Source organism: Pongo pygmaeus, chromosome 14, assembly GCF_028885625.2.
Source record: "Pongo pygmaeus isolate AG05252 chromosome 14, NHGRI_mPonPyg2-v2.0_pri, whole genome shotgun sequence".
NCBI classification, from domain to species: Eukaryota; Metazoa; Chordata; class Mammalia; order Primates; family Hominidae; genus Pongo; species Pongo pygmaeus.
The window spans coordinates 58125141-58140114 of record NC_072387.2 but is presented as its reverse complement, the minus strand read 5'-3'; the positions used below and the strand labels follow the sequence as shown (position 1 = coordinate 58140114).

The 14974-nt window shown below is 43.8% G+C and overlaps 1 protein-coding gene across 7 annotated transcripts in view; it reads left to right on the top strand.

Moving 5' to 3' along the window:
* The first annotated feature begins 5247 nt into the window (after positions 1-5247).
* The window catches only part of RCBTB1 (RCC1 and BTB domain containing protein 1), a 54272-nt gene continuing 44545 nt past the window's right edge, over positions 5248-14974 (top strand). For 2 of the 7 annotated variants that reach the window (XM_054446784.2, XM_063650879.1), the window contains exons 1-2: positions 5248-5508; positions 10753-10832. The gene's annotated coding sequence lies outside the window, so the exon portion shown is untranslated. Of the gene's footprint in view, positions 5509-5649; positions 5885-10752; positions 10833-14974 lie in introns of those variants that run through there. The other 5 variants (XM_054446782.2, XM_054446783.2, XM_063650881.1 and 2 more) reach the window with 5 other exon arrangements.

The window sequence follows — 14974 nt, the reverse complement described above, 5'->3', positions numbered from 1 at the left end:
GTGCACACCTGTAATCCTAGCTACTGGGGAGGCTGAGGCACAAGAGTCACTTGAACCTCGGAGGTGGAGGTTGTAGTGAGCTGAGATCACGCCACTGCAGTCCAACCTGGGCAAGAGAGCGAGACACCATATCAAAAAAAAAAAAAATTTTCAAAGTTTAAATAAGAGTATAAAGAATAGCTCCTCGATTTAACAATTGCAAACATTTTGCCATATTTTCTCTTTCTTTATGGACATGGATATATACAGTATTAATTTTTTGTGTGAACCATTTGCAGACCTCATTACACTCTGTCCTTAATTATTCTGGTACACATCTCATAAAAATAGGGACATTCTTTCTTTGTTTTTTTTGAGACAAGGTCTTGCTCTGTTGCCCAGACTGGAGTGCAGTGGTGCAATCATAGCTCACTGCAGCCTTGACCTCCCAGACTCAAGCAATCCTCCCACCACAGCCTCCCGAGTAGCTGGGACCACAGCTGTGTGCCATCTTGCCTGGCTAATTTTTGGTAGAGATGGGGTTTCGTCATGTTGCCCAGACTAGTCTCAGACTCCTGGGCTCAAGCAATCCTCCTGCCTTAGCCTCCCAAAGGGCTGGGATTACAGGCATAAGCCACCATGCCCAGCCAGGATATTCTTAATATTACTATTACCACATCTAAAAAAATCCCCTAATACTATCTAATATCCAGTCCATATTAAATTTCTGATTCTTTACAAAATATTATTTATAGCTTAAAAAAATTGGAACCAAGGGGCTGGGCGTGGTGACTCACACCTGTAATCCCAACATTTTAGGAGGCCAAGGCCAGAGGATCTTTTGACCCCAGGAGTTTGAGGCTGCAGTGGGCTGTGATGGTGCCACTGCACTCCAGCCTGGGTGACAGAGTGAGACCCCCATCTCTTAAAAAATAAATTTGGAACCAGGATTCTACCCAAGGTTCATGCACTGCATTTGGATTTCATGTTTCTTTAGTCTCTTTTAATCTAGAACAGTCCCCCTCTTTTTTTTAACCCCCTAATTTTTCAATTTTAATTTTTTTTTTGATATGGAGTTTCGCTCATGTTGCCCAGGGTTGAGTGCAATGGCACCATCTCAGCTCACTGCAACCTGTGCCTCTGGGTTCAAGTGATTCTCCTGACTGAGCCTCCCAAGTAGCTGGGATTACAGGTGCCTGCCACCACGCTGGGCTAATGTTTTAAAATATTTTTAGTAGAGATGGAGTTTCACCATGTTGGCCAGGCTAGTTTCGAACTCCTGACCTCAAGTGATCTGCCTGCCTTGGCCTTCCAAAGTGTTATGATTACGGGTGTGAGCCACCGTGCCTGGCCTTCCCCCTAAATTTAACTTTTTGAGGAAACCAAGACTAGAAAGGTTCTTGTCCGCCATTATGTATTTCTCTGATTGTTTCCTCATAAAGCCACTGAGTTTGTCCCAGGTAACTTCACCTTTAATATTCCAAATGAGTGAGTCAAGCCCCATCTGAGAATATTCTTACTACCTCCATCATCATCCCAGGGTCACTCTAAGAAGTCTTCAAGATGCATATTAACATTCAGAGGACCAGTCCTGCTTCATAGTCAATTGCAGTCAGAACTTCTATGTCTCAGAAGACTAGAGACTGCGTATCTCCCACCAGAAGTTGGTGACCTCCTAATAAGCCACGGTGCTACCGCAACTAAATGCAGGTGGAACAAGGACCACTGCTAATGAATAAAAAATAAACATTTCACCATCAGCTGACATGGACAGTGAAGAAATTCCATAATTAAGAAGCTCTCTTGGGCTGGGTGCAGTGGCTCACACCTGTAATCCCAGCACTTTGGGATGCTGAGGTGGGAGGATCCCTTGGGTTCAGGAGTTCAAGACCAGCCTGGGCAAAATAGTGAGATCCTGTGTCTACAAACAATAAACAAAAGTAGCCAGGTGTGGTGGTATGCATCTGTAGTCCTAGCTACTTGGGAGGCTGAGGTGGGAAGGTCGCTTAAGTCCAGGAGGTGGAGATTGCAGTGAGCTGAGATCATGACACTGTACTCCAGCCTGGGTGACAGGGCGAGACCCTGTGTCAAAAAATAAAAATAAAAAATAAAAAAGCTATTTTGCCTGCCAAAGGACAAGGAAGCAATTTTATTCATTTTTTATTTTATTTTATTTTTGAGACAGAGACTTACTCTGTTGCCCAGGCTGGAGTGCAGTGGCATGATCTCGACTCACTGCAACCTCTGCTTCCCGGGTTCAAGTGATTCTCCCACCTCAGCCTCCTGAGTAGCTGGGATTACAGGTGCCCACCACCACACCCAGCTAACTTTTGTATTTTTAGTAGAGACAGGGTTTCACCAGGTTGGCCAGGCTGGTTTCAAACTCCTGACTTCAAGTGATCTACCTGCCTTGGCCTCCCAAAGTGCTGGGATTACAGGCGTAAGCCACCATGTCCAGACAAACCTTATGATATTTTACTAGGTTCTTGACAGGTACTTTTCCCAACGTAATCATGCATTAGCATTAAGTGGAGTGGTTCTCCCTTTTCATATGCTGGAGGTTAAGCCCAGTTTCTGTCTTAAAGTACTACCTGTTAATTGAATTATTTTGCTCTATAGGAAAGGTTTGGAGTGCTCTAAAATAATCTTCTTTGGGGCCAGGCGTGGTGGCTCACACCTGTAATCTTGGCACTTTGAGAGACTGAGGTAGGCAAACTGCCTGAGCTCCGGAGTTTGAGACCAGGCGGGCCAACGTGGCAAACCCCGTCTCCACAGAAAATATAAATTAGCCCAGCCTGATGGCCCTCACCTGTGGTCCTAGCTACTCAGGAGGCTGAGGTGGGAAGATCACTTGAGCCCACGGAAGTTGAAGCTGCAGTGAGTTATGATCATGCCACTGCAGTACAGCTTGAGCAACAGAGCAAGACGCTGTCTCAAAAAATAAAAAAAATCATCTTCTTCGGAACAAGTAATTTTGGTATTTTTAGATAATAATCATAGAAAGCTTTTGAGGCTGGAAAAAAAGGTAAAAAATCACCTTCCGTTAGCCCAAGCCAGTTTTATTCTTATTTATTTATAGGGACAGCGTCTTGCTATGTTGTCCAGGCTGGTCTTGAACTCCTGGGCTCAAGCGATCCATCTACCTTGGCCTCCCAAAGCGTTGGGATTATAGGCGTGAGCCACTGTGCCTGGCCTAGGCCAATTTTAGATGCAGAGCCTATGATGTGCCTGATAGAAAGTTATTCAATACAATAAATAACACCAATACCAGTAAATATGTCATTCTTTCAAGTATATTAAAATTAACCTAATTTGGTTTCCTTTATCCTAGATGTGAATGAAGTCATCAAGGCATCAATATAGGGTTACTTGTTTTCGTTTTTTTGAGACAGAGTCTCACTCTGTCACCCAGGCTGGAATGCAGTGATGCGATCTTGGCTCACTACAACCTCTGCCTCCTGGGTTCAAGCGATTTTTGTGCCTCAGCCTCTCAAGTAGGTGGGATTACAGGCACGTGCCATCACAGCTGGCTAATTTTTGTATTTTTAGTAGAGACAGGGTTTTCCAAAGTTGGCCAGGCTGGTCTTGAACTCTTGACCTCAAGTGATCTGCCTGCCTTGGCCTGGGATTACAGGCGTGAGCCACTGCACCTATCTGTTTTTTCCTAAACAAATAGTACTGTTTCATGTGTCACTACTTTTGAACACATTGCTCTCTCCTGGAATGTCTTTTCCTCTCTTCTTATCTACTTCCTGTCCAATTGACCTTCTCACGAAGTTTCTCCCTGACTCCCTGATTTGTGTTCACTTAGCACCTTGTATCATAATACTTTTCACCCTGTACTGGAATAATGAACCAGACTACACATTCCTTATCAGCAACCATGTCTCATTCAGCTTTTTATCCTCCAAGATGCTCCAAGTATGGCATCTGACACATAAGCAGTGAGGGCTCAGGACATATTTGATTACTCACACCCCATGCCCTCGTTTTTCTCTTAAACGTGTTTACACAAGTTCTTTTGATCGGGTTGCAACCAAAAGAAACTGATTTTAGTTTCTTTGAGCAAAACAGGCCTCTTCTAGTAAATTCACTCAACTGCCACTACTTTGGGCAAGCCACTTCATTCAGTGGGTATTCAGGGTCTATCACATGCCGGGCACTGTTCTAAACCCAGAAGAATCCTGTTTCAAAGAGTTTATGATCTAGGGGAGAAGACAGCAATAGATAATTCACCTTTTACAGGAAATGCGCAGTCTATTTCTGGGCAGTGTGAGGTGTATCAGAATATATATAGTATTCTGGAAATCAGGGAAGAAGTTGCAGCTGACACTGTCTGGATGAACTTCAATTGCTAAAAACTCAGGGAAGAGGATGCTGGGAAGACAAGAGTAGGCGGTATTCGACCTGGATTTTGGAAGATGAGTAGGAAACTGATATGTACTTTGGAGGCTGTTGAAGAAAACCAGAGCCAAACAGTAGTTGAAGTGGTAAAAACATTTTATTCAGGAACTAGTGCAACAGGAGGGAGACCTCAGAATAGATATAGAACTAAGCTCAATTCTCTTATTGCATTAGTTTCTTAATACTATTTTTTTTTTTTTAAAATCATTTTAACTACTGTCTGGCCCTGGTTTTCTTTAAGTGGGGGAGGTGGTGATTTAGGACATTTCAGATACCTACAAAAGAATGAACAAAGCAAAAAGGAGTAAAGAAACTTAGAGAAAAAGTAAATAATCCAAAGAAAGTTGAGTAGTCAAGGAAAACAAATTATTTGTAGCCAGAGCCTCGAGTAACGTTGGGGAAGTGGCAAGAGATGAGGGACAGTAGGACTTTTTTTTAGTAATTCAAGTTACCAAAAGTGAAGTTAATCTGGTGATATTTAGAAAATGAAATGTTTTTCTGTTTATTCCTAGGAGCTCAAATGGGAAAGGTAAGTGAACAAGTGCTTGGAATGCTATGCCAATAAGTTTGGATTTTATCCTGCAGCGCCAACTGGGAGTTCTCCGAGAGCTGTACGGTATTTTATAAACGGACTGTAGTCTTTATAGGTGATAGGCTGGAGCAGCTCGTAGCAGTCCCTCTCCTGGCCTCAGTTTACTCACTGGTAACAAGAATCCAGTTGGACCAGATGCCCTCTTAGGTCCCGTCTAACCTCTATGGCCTGCTTCCGAGGTACCTCTGCCTCTTTCCAATACCAGGACCTGTGCCTCATCTCCTCCTTCCCTAGTCCCTGGCCTGCCTTAGGTGCTTTCAATCAGGAAGTGAGGGGCGGGGAGGGAAAGGCGCGTCTCCAGTAAAAACAAACTAGTCCCAGCTCCGCGGCCTTTCGTCCCAGGCAGCACCACCTGGGTGGTGCCCCGGGGCCAGACGCGCCCCAGAGTGGGCAGGGAGCCAAGTTTCTCGGTCGCTTTTCCGTCCTAGGTCTCTAGGGGTGGTAGGCCGACCCTCCCCACAGCCAAGCCATCTCGGGGAGCAGAGCAGGAGCCCGTGCCTCGCGCGTTCCTGGTTCCTCAGAGACAAAAGCCTGTAAGTCCGGGCAGCAGCCACCGGATTTCATGGGGACACTCCGGTGGCAGGGCCTCGGGGAGGGCCTCAGACGGCCAATCGGCTTCTAGAGAAGTCGGGTTCTAGGGCCCGAAGAGCAGGGTTTCGGCCGGGGCCGGGGCCGGGGCCGGGGCCGGGGCGGTGCGGGATGCTCGGCTGGGTAGCGTCCCCGGCGCGCGCGGCACCGGGTCACGTGAGGCGGCCGAGGCCACGTGACCCGGCGGGCCCCGCGCCCTGGCGCTCCTCCTCTCCGCTGCCGGTGGGCACCGCCGCTCGCTCGCTCGCACTTCTGCGCCCATCGGAGCTTCGGAGATCCTTGCGGTCCCGCGGGACGGCGCGGCAGCAGCTGACCTCGCAGGTAGCGTGTGGGCGCGGGCTGGAGCTCGCGGAGGCCTCTTCCCCCCCGGCCCTGCCCCTGCTTCCCTTCTCCGCAGGCCGGGCCGGGTGTGCCCCGTTACTCCTGCACCTCCCGCCTCCCTCGCTCGGGCTCCCGGGCAGTCCCCGCGGGCGCTGCGTCCGGGACGAGGGATGAGGTCCCCGGCTCGGCCCCGCCAGCACCTCAGCTAATGTGCCCTCCTGCGAGGAGGAGGGAAAGATGGGGAGAGGCGAGGGAAAGTTTTCCCTGCCTCCCTCTCTTTTTTGAGGTGCACGGACTCGATTTTGCTCGTAGCTGAAGTCTGACTGCTGTGAGTGCCGTTTTACTGAGAGGAGACCTCCTTTCCGACTCTCCCTATTCTCTGTCCTTTCCAAGATCTTGGCATCTCTCCTTCGTCTCCTGAGAGTAGTGCTGTCACAAACCGTATTCTTTATCGTTTCCCTTTCCGACACCGAATCCACAAAGGTAGGCATTCTGTTAGTGAGGACCTTTATCCAGGCGTGCGGTGAACTCTAAATAAGTGACGTTTCCCTTGTCTGCCTCTGATAAAGTACCTACCTGCTCGGTTTATTTTAAGATGACTATCGAGCACGCTGTGTTCTGCTCGCATAAGTGGCCTTTTGTTTTTATTTATTTGCATGTAAGACACTTCCAAGCCATCTGCGGAACTCTCTGCAGCTGGGGATTACAATTTTATAAAGCAGTCTTGTAATAATGCTTTTAGAAAACCAGATTCATGATCTTCCTTGCTTTTGCCCTATTCTTTTTTTGGGAGCACTAAAGCCCTTAGAGGACAAAAACTGAGTTTCTGAAACTGGTGTGTATTGTGGGCTAATAACATTAAAACGTCAAAGTATATAATGCCGGAAGGAATGGAAAAATGATTGAATCCTGAGGGCAGTTTATAGGTGCTTTAAACTTTAGAGTACTCATTTCAAGTGAGCACTGGGTGAATTTCACCCATTTAAACTGCTTTCAGGATCGAGGATGTAACTATATTTGGATTCTATTAATATAGCAGTTCATCTGTGGGATGGACTTTAATCCATTTAATCCATTGTGTGAATATCAGTCTATTTATTAATACTCTAGACGGGTCCTTTTTCTTCTACCCGCTGGTCTGTTTCTCTTGAAGAGGAAGCATATTCATCTTTAAAGAGACTTTTTCTAAGTGATTTTTTTAAGTGTGTGATCCAAATGATAAAGTTCTGTGAACTTCAGAAAACAAGTAGCCATAAAAACCCAAAGCTGTCAAGCTTGTAGCTTTTAAAAAATTATTTGAAAATTTTAAAGAGTGCCCGTATGCTGCAGCAAGAACTTGGCTCCACCTAATATACGGGAGCTGGGAAGTCTGAAACAGTACCCTCCTTTTCCTGGGAGTCATTGTGGGGTAGATGAAACTGTGAAGGAAAGTGAAGACCTTTATTATGATGATGATATTCCTTCTGTGTGTACTACATTAAACAGTAGGTCATGCATAGGAAAGGAGGCTGGGGCCTCACAGAGTCTAGAATCTAGGCAGGGCATTCGGACATATTTCAAAATATTCTCTGGTTTTACAAAAAGTTAAAAATGTTACATATTGGCCAGGCGCAGTGGCTTACATCTGTAATCCCAGCATTTTGGGAGATTGAGGCGACAGATTACATGAGGCCAGGAGTTCGAGACCAGCTTGGCCAACATGGTGAAACCCCATCTCTACTAAATATGCAAAAAATTAGCCGGGCGTGGTGGTGCACGCCTGTAGTCCCAGCTACTCAGGAGGCTGAGGCACGAGAATTACCTGAACCGGGGAGGTGGAGGTTGCAGTGAGCCGAGATTGTGCCACTGCACTCCAGCCTGGGCGACACAGTGAGACTCCATCTCAAAAAAAAAAAGTACATGTTGTGTACGTGCTGAAGAATGCACAAGAGGGGTATGATGAGTGTTGTCTGAATTTAGCCAGAATAGACTTAGTAGAGGAGATCAGTTAATGAAATAATTATATAAATCAACTATGTGTTAGATCAGATTTAAAACACACACACAAAAAAGCACACCTCTTTCCTGGGGTAGAAAAGCTCACGGGAGACCAGATGGGTACCATTAAAGACTTACGGTCTCTAGTTTTCTCTGGGCTCGGTCTTACCATCCTGCTAGGTTTCTCTGCTCAGTGCCTCTTTCCCATCCTCCCTGGTGACTGCTTCAGACTTCTCCACCATTTTCCCCCCAGTTGCTCCACTCCACTTTTTTTTTTTGAGACAGGGTCTCACTATGTCGCCCAGGCTGGAGTACAGTGTGCCGTGTGATCATAGCTCACTGCAGCCTCAACTTCCCAGGCTCAAGTGATCCTCCCCACTCCCAAGTAGCCGGGACCACAGGTGCGCACCACCACATTCGACTAATTTTTTTATTTTTTGTAGAGACGGGGTCTCCCTATGTTGCCCAGGCTGGTTTTGAACACCTAGCCTCAAGCAGTCCTCCTGCCTTGGCCTCCCAAAATATTGGGATTACAGGTGTGAGCAACCACACCTGGCCTGCACTCCACTTTTTATTGCTACCTCTGCTCTTACTCTTAGCAAAAAGCCCAACTCTTTCTTCATAGGGAAAAATAGGTGACCTCAGAAGAGAATGGTCTCCAAATGCCAATCAAAACCACGAGATACCACCTCCCATCCACTAGGATGGGTATAATACAAAAGACAGACAGTAAATATTGGAGAAAGCAGCACTGTTGTACATTGCTGGTGGGCAAGTAAAATGGAGACTCAGCGGGGAGAGAGAATGAGAATGAGAGAATGAGTATGCCTCCAGCATCTGGATTCCTAACCTTTAAACTGGCTTTCATTCACATTCACCCTTTCCTCCTCCTCTTGTGGAAGGAAGAAAAGGAAGACTTGCTCCTTTCTACAGTTTCTCTTGCATTTATTTATTTATTTATTTATTTATTTAGAGACAGAGTTTTGCTTTTGTTGCCCAGGCTGGAGTGCAGTGGTGTGATCTTGGCTCACTGCAACCTCCGTCTCCCGGGTTCAAGTGATTCTCCCGCCTCAGGCTCCTGAGTAGCTGCGATTACAGGCGCCCACCACCATGCCCAGCTAATTTTTGTATTTTTAGTAGCAATGGGGTTTCACCATGTTGGCCAGGCTGGTCTCGAACTCCTGACATCAGATGATCCACCTGCCTCGGCCTCCCAAAGTGGTGGGATTACAGGCATGAGCCACCGTGCCCGGCGCTTCTGTTGCACTTGTGCTTCAGATCCCATTCCCTGCTACTTTCTTAAGGCCCTCATTGAGTTGTTATGTCCTCTCCTCTTTGATGTTTCTACTGGCTCCTTCCCATTAACTCAAACATGTTCAAGCCTCTAACAATGTTTACATTAAAAAGGTTAACAGAAAATGTCCTGCAGCTCCATCACATTCTGTGATTAGTACGTGATGTCTCATTTTTCCTTCAGAGTGAAATTTCTTGAAAAAGTTGTTTATACTCATGGTTTCCTTTTCTTCACCTTTCACATACACCTCAACCTGCTGCAACCTGGCCTCTTCCACCCACAACCTCGGTGAAACTGTTCGTTAAGGTCACTGATAATTCTCCTTGTTAAATCCAATGGAAGTTTCTCAACCCTTCCCTCGTTTGGCGTCTCAGCAGCATTCGACACTAGCATGCCTCTTGCCTGTGATGCTCAAGTCCCCAGGTCTCTGTGACACTCTGTCTCCTGGTTTTCCTCCTGGTCCGCCTCTTCCTTCACAGTCCCTTCTAGGGGATACTCCCTGTCTCTTTCCTGTTGGAGTTTCTTAGAGTTCTTCTTAAGATACTCTGCTCTCCTTATTCCACTTGCTTTTTTCCTGGGTGATTTCATGCCAGATTTCCAAATCTCCAATCCAGACCTTTCTTGAGCTTCAGATTTCTAAATCCATCTGTTGGAACTTGTCCGCTTTAATATCCCACAGGTACCTGGCACAAAATGTCCATAGTAGGACTCATCACCCCTGAGGCCTGCTGTGCTTTCTGCTGTAGTGAGTAGGAGCACAGTTCTCTCTCACTCAAGCTCAGCGTCTACCTGTGATCTTTGGCTCTGCCTTTCTGCTTATCCAGTGCTCCTTGTCCCATTCAGCCAGTTGCAGAATCTTGTTGATTTTCCTTCTTGTTCAGTTTTCTCCATTTCCCTGATGTGGGCTTCAATCCCTTCTTTTCTGGCTTACCATAGCCATCTGGACTCCCTCTAAGCACTCCTTTGTTGTCTCATGTCTCTGTGGTCAGCCAAAGTAATCTTTCATAGACCTACATCTGTTTATGCCACTTCCCTGCTTAAGACCCTTCAGGGATTACCTGGTGCTCTTCGGATAAAGCCTGAGTTGTTTGGCTGAAGCCATGCTGACTTTCTTTCAGTTCCTCCACCAGAGCCTTAACCTGGCACGAGTGCTCACTGTTGCAGGCGCCTGCTTCTCTTTAGGTAGCTGAAGCACACTTCCCAATTCTGTTGCCTCCACAGCATCTGACCCTCCCCATTGGAGACCAGCCACACTGTTGAGAGCATCTGTTTGTGTGTCTAGATCCCCCCCACCCCATGTAATTTCTGTTGGAGTTGGCTCTGTGTCCTGTTTACCTAAGAAAATTTATTGAAATAGTGTATGGTTCTGCCAGTCCATTGCTGGAATTTCAGTTTGGCTTTAGGTCATTGCAGGGTACAGTTGATACTTTTCATACAACTGGAGACTAATAGATGAAATCACTTTTGGGATATCCACATGAGAAAGATTCATGAAACCATATTTAGATTTGAATTTGACCCCCCAATTCCAGCCTTGAATTCATTTGGAAAATAAAATGAAGTATTATGTTTTATCCATTTCTTTTTTCTTTTTCAGACAGGATCTCGCTCTCTTGCCCAGACTGGAATACAGTGGTGTGAACACGGCTCACTGCAGCCTCAACCTCCTGGACTCAGGTGATCCTCCCACCTTAGCCTCTTGAGTAGCTGGGACTAACTACAGGTGCACACCATTATGACTGGCTAATCTTTTTACTTTTGAGGAAGCGGAGTCTCACCACGTTGCCCAGGCTGGTCTTGAACTCCTGGGTTCAAGTGATCCTCCTGCCTTCGCCTCCCAAAATGCTGGGATTATAGGTGTGAGCCACTTCACCCAGCCATCTATCCATTTCTTTAAACTTTGACCCATCATTGGTTTTTTTGTTCTGTTTTGTGACACCTATTTGTTTGGTGTAACAAAGAACAAACTTATAGAAAAAAACGTTATTTCTAATCATCAATATTTCTTTTCTGGTTTCCTTTTGAAGACAACAGTATCCTATAAAAGCAATACTTTTATAAGATCTCAGTCAGCTTCACAACCCTAGATATGTTATTTTTTTCACTGCTAATGCTATTGCCACTTGGTTCGTTTGCTTTTCGAGCACATGGCTCAGGTTAGAAGTGAGATGAGATGAAATGAATGAGATGAAAGCAGCCCCTTGGATGATGGGGCTAAAGAAATGCTTACAGAGGCGATTATTGCAAATTGTGCTTCAAGTCAAATAACTTATTAGTGGTTGAGAAATGACAGTTGTAGGAACTTACATTTTCCTCTTAAATTAGTGATGAATTTGAACAAAACTTATGAAACAAAGGGTAGGCACAATCAGAGAATTCTAAAACACTAGTCATACTGTTCTCTAAATGAAGGTGGGGGTATTATCTTCACTCAGCTGTACAGGTGGCTTCAGCTTGAAGGATGACAAACTATTTTGGAGAAGACTACATTCTCAGACTCCTTAGTCAAGCATTCAGGGCATTCTTCCTTTCCCTTTCATTCTTTTTGTTTTTTTTTTTCATGAGACGAGTCTTGCTCTGTCACCCAAGCTGGAGTGCAGTGGCGCCATCTCGGTTCACTGCAAGCTATGCCTCCTGGGCTCACGCCATTCTCCTGCCTCAGCCTCCGGGGTAGCTGGGACTACAGGCGCCCACCACCAGGCCCGGCTAATTTTTTTGTATTTTTAGTAGAGACGGGGTTTCGCTGTGTTAGCCAGGATGGTCTTGATCTCCTGACCTCATGATCCGCCTGCCTCGGCCTCCCAAAGTGCTGGGATTACAGGTGTGAGCCACTGCGCCCGGCCTCCCTTTCATTCTTGTAGTACTGTGTATTTGCAGAAGAGAGACGTGGATGACAGCTGTTCTAGCAGCTGGGGCAATAACAGTATTAGTGTCTCAGCACATCTTCGAAACTTTGCCTGTGATTTGCAGCCCTTATACCATAGAGTGGGTGAAATGGTTTTAAGTTTTATTTTTATTTAAAAATGTTTGAGGCTGATTCTTAGAGGCTTATCTGGACCTGGGAAATACATTTGGTATCTCAATGAGACTGAGCATTTGCTCAGTCTCAAAAAGCCCATCAGAATTATATGTAAGAAATTGGTAAGAGTAACATTTGGCTGTTTGTACCTTGAGAGGGTTTTTGAATTGCTTTTGCTGTAGCGTAGATGGAAGACATAAGTTGTAATGTTGTATACCAAAAAGTTTACCCCAAACCCTAGAGCTCTCTTTTTTGAATGTTTTTCTGGAATTAAATGGATTCAGAAATAAAGATTGTCATACCCTTCAATCTTTTGTGCTCAAATGGGAACATTTATTGGTAAAAAAGGAAGAAGGCTATGAAGAACACTTGTTCTTCTAGGAAACTGGATGATCTTCACTGAGGAAAGGCTCACATTTTATCATCTGCTGGAATATGGAGAATTTGGTTTCTGGGATTTCGTGTAAATGTTTTCTGTTATATACAATTTTTATATAGTTGTCACTAGTCTGCACATAATTATTTCCCATTTGACAAATTAACATGTGTCACATGGAGCATATACTTGCATGGTACATTCATTTCCTTAATTATTCCAGTTGTATTTGCATTCTAGTTTTCCACTTACTTAGGAACTGACTTTCCATTAGACCTTCAGTTCCTCAGAGGCAGAGACCATGATTGTATTGTTCTTTATGATGTCCCTGGCTTTCTTGGTATCTGGGGTCATTGCAGAAGAAAAATTAATGTATGCTATTAAAGTCAGCTCTCTGTATCCATGGATGCCACATCTGTGGATTCAACCAACCTCAAATTGCAAATATTAAAAACTGCATTTGTACTGAACATGTAGAGTATTTTTTTCTTGTCATTATTCCCCAAGCAATAAGCGTAACAACTATTTACCAAGCATTTACATTGTATTAGGTATTATAAGTAATCTGGAGATCATTTAAAGTATATGGGAGGATGTGTGTAGGTTATGTGCAAATACTATGCCATTTTCTATCAGGGACTTGAGCATCTGTGGATTTTAGTATCTGCAGGAGGTCCTGGAACCAGTCCCCGACGGATACTGAGGGACAACTGGATTTTGTTCACATTACCATACAGTAGTACTTTTTTCCAAGGCCTTTTAGATTTTATCAATAGCTCATTAACTATAAATAAATTTTTTTCGTAAGACAGCTTAGCAACTTAAACTGATAAGTAAAATCATCACCCATTCAGTTTACAAAAATAGAGAAACCTCCTCTAGGAATTTTCAGTGTATGTGTAAATGCTTTAATTCAAAGTTTTTGCAATTAAAAATATCATTTTGCATATTAGAAATTGCTGTTTTGAGTAGTTTAAAGCTTGCTGTAGCTTGTATGCTGAAGAATGTTTAGGCTACTTAAAATGATTGTTCCAACATTCAGAGCCCTTCTGGTTTCCTCTGGCTATCAGCTTCCATAATAAAGAATGACGCAAACTCATTTCATGCTTCTAAAATGACACCAGAAGCGTCAGAATCTTGGTGCTAGGCAATGCTGAAGGATTGCTTACTCTTTTCCCACTCTTTTCCTTAGCTCTAAGGTCAATAGAAGCCAGATCTAAAGGTAGAATACCCTATTGGTGGCATTTAAAAGCCAGTACATACAGCAATTTAAACTAGCCCAAACAAATACATTCTGGTTAGTTGAGGTCTGTGTGGAAGCCATGTGCTTACAGATCAACCCTAAATTTCCAGTATTGTTTAATATTGAGACCATTATTTCATCAAAACCAGTTTTCCTGTACCATTTCTCTCCATTTCCTGTTGTTTTTAAAATCTCCATAAGCATGTTCAAATATATTTTTGCTAGATCAGTAAAATAAACTAAAATAAAATTAACCTTTCCTTAATATTTGTTCCTTGGGGAAAGTAAAATAAAGGTGCTCTTAGAGGAATTAAAAGATTAGTTGCTACATTACTCCTTCAGCCTTCCAGTTCTAAATGTAGATTTCTAAAATTGGAAAGCCTGTGTTTGTCCTGACTGAATTTGCTTTCAGAGTATAAAGTAAAATAACCTTTTCTTCGTCATGCCACAAGTTCTATGAGGGACAGTGCCAATAGCTAAGATAAGCCATCCCAAGGAATGGGATATTGATCTGTAGGACTAATGGACGTAGGATAAGTGCAGTGGGGATACAGGATGTATTTTCAAGTGCCAGAGAAAATACGAAGAGCCAAGTGGGTTGGCATATTATCTTTAAGGACGTTACACTCTTTCTACCTCTGCTTGCATTTTTGCATTCCTCTTTTCTTTCCTTGCACCCTTGTTTTATCTCTATACAGTAAAAAAAAAAAAAAAAAGTCATTGATTCACCTAATAATAACTCATAAAGAGTGGTAATTCAGGCTGCAACACATTAATATTGTTTTTCAGAAAGTATTTCCTAAATAAAATATGGAAGGCTTGCAAAAAAATTACTATCTTAGTGAGGTACTTCAGAAGTAACTATTTAAAGATGACTGACATTCTAATTACAGCTCATCATTTTTATAATTATCAAGATGACAAGCCCTGGAAGGACCTGTCATCTTAGCAATTTGTTTGGTCTGGTTTAAATTGCTGTATGCACTGGAAAGTTCTAAGAAGGCTATATTTCTTTTATAAATGCTCCGTTGAGAATTTCCCTAATCTGAACTTGTATTCTCGAGACATGATTAAAACAGTATGATTTTACTTTTCCAAACACATTATTTAGGACTGAAACCTTTCTATATTTAATTTTAGAAATGTATCTTTGAGTTTATTAATGCAGTCTTGATAAAAGC